The sequence below is a fragment of the Rosa rugosa genome, chromosome 4, assembly GCF_958449725.1.
Source record: "Rosa rugosa chromosome 4, drRosRugo1.1, whole genome shotgun sequence".
Taxonomy (NCBI): Eukaryota; Viridiplantae; Streptophyta; class Magnoliopsida; order Rosales; family Rosaceae; genus Rosa; species Rosa rugosa.
The window spans coordinates 29,002,361-29,007,311 of record NC_084823.1 but is presented as its reverse complement, the minus strand read 5'-3'; the positions used below and the strand labels follow the sequence as shown (position 1 = coordinate 29,007,311).

Below are 4,951 nucleotides of genomic sequence, written 5' to 3'. Positions count from 1 at the left end.
TTGAGTGAGGGTTAATTTTGTTTTGGGTTCATGGGTGTGTCCTTGTCGGTGCTTTTTGGTTATCAACGTGATGGTGAATCACCCTTACACGTGGTCTGGCAGTTTTGGATCGCGGTGTCCGAACGGGTGGAAACAGTTCATTGTAATGTTGGCGACTGGGTTGTATCGGTATATGTTAGGTGGTTCCTCATTGTAGCTCGAGGGTATGAGCGTAAAATTTGGTTAGGGGTTGAGCCTTTTTGGCTCATGGAAGTCACTTATGTTGACGGTCCCGTAACTATGGATCTAATGTTATGTAATCTGTTTGGTTATTAATAGAATTATTTATTCTCAAAAAAAAAAAAATTTCATTGCAATGTAATTAAGTTGTTGCACTATCAGTATAGGTAATTAGAAGAAGTACAAATTAAGTTATGCCCAAAACCAAGTACCTAATGAAGACAACCAAGAGTAACACTTAACAAAAATATGCAATAACATATTGAAACTCAGTCTATTGCTCTATCACTGCTTGAATATGGATTCCCTTCTTCTCCTACAGACTCCCTCCGAATTTCATGGTCACTAGTTGCATCCGGAACCTAGACATCAAAAAAAAAAAAAAAATTGATATATCATGTATGGCTTTGCATATCACCCTTTTTCAATGTTACACCATAACCCAATTCCAATAATTAATATCGCAGGTTGCACCATGAGCATGAATTATTAAGAATACTAACAGTAAATAAGCATTCCACCATGAGCATTCAGCAAAGCCACATCATTTTTTCCAAAACAAAGAAGAAAAGAAGACAGCAACTAATTAAATGAAAAACCAAACTCTGAACACCCCCAATCACTTGCACACAACATGTGGCACCTAAAGAAAAAAGGTCACAGAATTATATGTAAACAAATGATGGGATCTGAGCAGCTTCAATGTAAAAATTCTACCTCTCTCTTCTCTGCCTCTTGTTTCCTTCCATCTCTCTCTTCTTCTTCTTCTCCGAGAAGTTCAAAAGATAACTAAAAGTTATATCAATCATGAAGGAGAGAAATATCAAAGATAAGAACTCACTTAGTCACTGCTGGCCATTGTACTTGTACCCAAACTCATTGTCTCTGCATCAATCTGGCAACTTATCTAACAAACCAAATTAAACCAAAGATACAGGTCAGAGAAGACTCACTTGGTTTGAACCCCTTATATAAATTCCAAATCTTCCAGACCTGAAAATTAAAAAAAAAATACTAAATCTTCAATTCAAGGACTCACTTTAATTGGAAATCTGCATAAGCATGCCTTACCTTTGTATTTCTCAAAGTCTTCCTCTTTCTGTTTCGATCATGACAATTGCATCTGAACGGACCCCTGCAAATGCAGAAGAACAAAATCATGAAATTAATCCATCATTTTCTCCCATTTATAGCAAATCAGCTGCATATTAAACCAAAGTACCAAACAGTATAAAGTAAAAACTCAACCAAAATGTCTTTACAGTTCATTTGCTCTACTTATGTTCCATTTTATATCTGTTCATAACTTGATATTATTCAAAGTTACACCACTATTGTGATCCTAATTGTCATTCTTAGAATAAAACCAACCCAACCAATTCTTAGAAGGAAAAAAAAATTGCAAAAACAAAAATATAGATTTCAATTATGGTAAAATGTTCCAAGCAAAGATCAGATGAGTGTCAAAACTAAATTTCTTTCGAGCTCCTTGAACAAAAATTATAGCTTCGAAAGAAAAAATGAATCAAACCAGTGGAAATCATAATTGCGATGACATGAAAAGGAAAATATAATTGTGCAATTGGTAAACACAATTTGATGGAAAAGGAGAAGAAAATGGAGAGGGAAATTTACCTGGAAAAAAAAGAAATTAATCATCTCTTCTAGCAATGGTGACTGCACAATTTCATATTAAAAAAAAACAAATTAAAATTAATATACCTATTCTTAATTGAAAAGCCCTATACTTTGTGAACTGAGCCTGAACTGAAAATTGCACTTGGTGCTGCAAATTTGATGGATGAATGAAAATTGCACTTGCTGCTGCAAAGGGTCTTGATCAATGAACTGAGCCTGATCAAAAACCATGTTATAAGGGTTAGCATGTGATAAGTTTAATCAATAAACCCTGTTATAAGGTAATGTCAGTTCATGATCATTTGCTAATCTGCAAAGGGTCTTGATCAATAAACCCTTCACTGCATATCACATTAAAAGGTATAACAGAATCAATATAGTTGTAACTAGCAATTGATATAAAGTATCTAATGATGACTCCATTGGAAGACCAAACCAACTCATTCTAAAGGAAGGGAAAATAACATTTTGTTCAAATTTCGGCAAACGAAAGGAACAAAAAGTGACTACAAATGATACATCGAGATGAGTAATTTGGCACTTGGAGTATCATCTTTGCTATTTGTTTATGCAATATGAAAGAAGGTTTTGTTGGTAGCAGTTAAAACAATTGAATCCAATGGTGATTAACATCTCAATAAACCTCTTATTACTTTTGGTGAGATGTTGCAAGGACAAGAGAAAAAAAAAATAATGATAATAATATAAAAGTCAAAATAAAAAGTCACAGCCTGGAACTGAAGTAATTGAAAAGAGCAGGACTCTTGCTTACACTTATTAAAAACAAACACAAACAAACAGATCAGGCATTTTTAATATCTCAAACAAGTGCACATGCCCAATATTATTACAATTCTAGATACTGATTGCAGAAAAAGAAACAACCCACCATCGTACAAAATCGTGCAGCTCCAACTTCTGACCACCATTACGTTGAACTCATTTTGCATCTACAAATCTCTTCTCCTGGTAAAATACATTTACCAAGCTTCAGACACCAAACAATAAATGGAATCTGTAACTGGAATATAGTGATCCCTTTAGTTTATTACAAGATATATATGATATACCTGGGAAACCTAGCCCTGCAACAATTCGTGCCGCTCCTCAATATCTGTTAATGGATTCATAAGTTCGGTGAGTAGATTTACTTTTGTTTCTCTGATAATGAAAAATATAAAGTTAACATCAAGTTTCTCATCTATCAACGTGTTCACTTACCCCTAAAACTGAAAAGAGGAAAAACCATAGTTCCCACAGAAGAAGAAGAAGAAGAAGAATTAGAGAAAATAATATTACCTATAAAGATGGTAATTGATAATTGCACTGAGAAAATACTCAGTGCGATTGCAGTCGGATCTGAGGAGATCTTTGGAGCTCCTTGAACAGAAATTATAGCTTCGAAAGAAAAAATGAATCAAACCAGTGGAAAGATAGGTCAACATTCTTCAAATGTTTGGTATATGACTTTACACACGGAAGATTGTATGATATTCCCCTGTATAACACTACTGAACTGCCTGATCTCCATATAACCAAACCTCCAGTTTTACTTTGGCACAGAATAGAAGATAACCCTAAATAAGTTACCAGGACACTCAATTCTTGAACAACTTATTAACAATATACGACATAGCTATTATCAACATCATTATTGCATCTCCAATTCAAAAGAATACAGACAATACTAGTCAGCTGAGACTAAAATAATCAGAACGATTCAATTGATATAGATGAAAGAGAGTAAGATATATAACAATGTACAGACACCAACCTCTAAAATGCCATGAGTTCTTTTCATGTTAAGTGAGAGTGGCTCCTCAAACTTCAACTTGACCACTTCATCCACCTTCCACTTCTCATGTATAGCATCCACCAAACCTTGTATGATACCGGCAGCTCCGACTTTAGTCCTTTCCAGCATCCTCAAATAAACATTCCTTAGCCTCTTCAACTCATGCTCCGGAAGGGATGCCTCAGCCGAAAGCGTATTACTCCACTTCTTTATTGTCTTACCACCTTCCCCATTACCCAATTCACCTTCTCTCTCCCAAGGCAACCGAGTAGAAGCTTGAGAATCACGACCAGAAGACACAAAAGGTTCCACATTTTCATCATTTTCACTATCCCCAGATAGAATTTCATCCACCGCAGCCCCAATTAAGCCTTTTGAAATCACCATCCCCTCCTTTTTTGAAACACCAACTGAAATTCCATCAATCTGTCCCTCCAATTTGCCATTTCTATGTTCAAAGCTTTTCGAAATTATTATCTTTTCCTCTTTTGAAACCCCATCAATTGCTCTCTCCAATTTCCCATTTCTATCAACTTCTTCCTCTTTCTGTTTCGAAAACCCAACTGAAACTTCATCAATTTCCAAATGTTGGAAAGAAGCAAATTCACACAAGCAATGACTAATGCTTTCAGTCCACAATGAATTAAATCACAGATAATTTCTAGTAGATTATAACTGAAAATCTCAACATAAAATTGAATCTACCAGTAAAAAACAAGAAGCCCAAAACAGAAACCAAGCAAAAAGAGAGTTGAGAACTGACCCAAGACGCGAGCTTTCCGAGAACAGAGAAGAGAGACCATCTGAGTTGAATCGAAATTCTGTACGAATTTCACTCGGACAGAAAGAAACTCGCATGAATGACCCCGCCATTGAATTGGAAGCATCTGAGTCGAATTAGATTCAACGAGAGAGGAGAGGAACGACTGAAGAGTAAGCCAAAATGAATGAAATACCCAAAACGAGTAAGCCCTGGATCTAGATTAGCACAGTGGCCACCAAGTTCTGCGATGCTCAATTTGTTCAGTTAGATCGAGAACACAGAGAGAGAGAGAGAGAGAGAGAGAGAGAGAGAGAGAGAGAGAGAGAGAGAGAGAGAGAGAGAGAGAGAGAGAGAGAAAGAGGGATGCGATAGAGAACAGGGATTCAGAGAAATAGGCTAGGGTTTTTTGATGAGAAAATAGATTTAATAAGAGAATTGGGCTCATAGTTGTTAACTAGTGTGACGGCATTTTAGACGCAGTCGCCAAGTATTGGAAGTTTGCGACTGCAAACGTTCGCCGAAGATAAATATTAAAG

The 4,951-nt window shown here is 36.0% G+C and overlaps 1 long non-coding RNA gene across 3 annotated transcripts; it reads right to left on the bottom strand.

Annotated features, from left to right (window-relative positions):
• Positions 1–350: 350 nt before the first annotated feature.
• On the bottom strand, positions 351–4,727 carry LOC133707391 (uncharacterized). Of its 3 annotated transcripts, none has more exons than XR_009845096.1 (8): positions 4,416–4,727; positions 3,157–4,221; positions 2,928–2,971; positions 2,747–2,823; positions 1,855–2,073; positions 1,291–1,354; positions 937–1,212; positions 351–581 (listed from the first exon to the last, which is right to left on the bottom strand). It is a non-coding gene; the product is annotated as an uncharacterized LOC133707391 (long non-coding RNA). The 3 variants fall into 3 exon arrangements; XR_009845095.1 differs by having other exon boundaries at positions 3,157–4,198; XR_009845097.1 differs by having other exon boundaries at positions 1,942–2,073; positions 3,157–4,198.
• Positions 4,728–4,951: the final 224 nt, after the last annotated feature.